Source organism: Talpa europaea (assembly GCF_964194135.1).
Source record: "Talpa europaea genome assembly, chromosome: 4".
In the NCBI taxonomy this organism is placed as follows: Eukaryota; Metazoa; Chordata; class Mammalia; order Eulipotyphla; family Talpidae; genus Talpa; species Talpa europaea.
This window is the reverse complement of record NC_140070.1, coordinates 26581514-26581741: the sequence shown is the minus strand read 5'-3', so window position 1 is coordinate 26581741 and position 228 is coordinate 26581514.

Here is a 228-nt window from a genome sequence, read left to right as displayed (position 1 = left end):
AATTCACCCGAGCAAAATGGAAAGGCCTTACTGGCTTTTTTCGGTCAGTCTAATAGGTAGACAGGTGCTCACAGCTGCTGAACAAAATGAAAGGGCTTTTATGGGCAAAAGGGAGGGGAAAAGGAAGTGATTAAGGTCATTTTCCCTCAGGAAAGACAAAGTGGATTCACGGGCAGGTTATCAAACGAGCGCTGATCAGACGATTCCTGATTGGTTGGTTTAAGATTC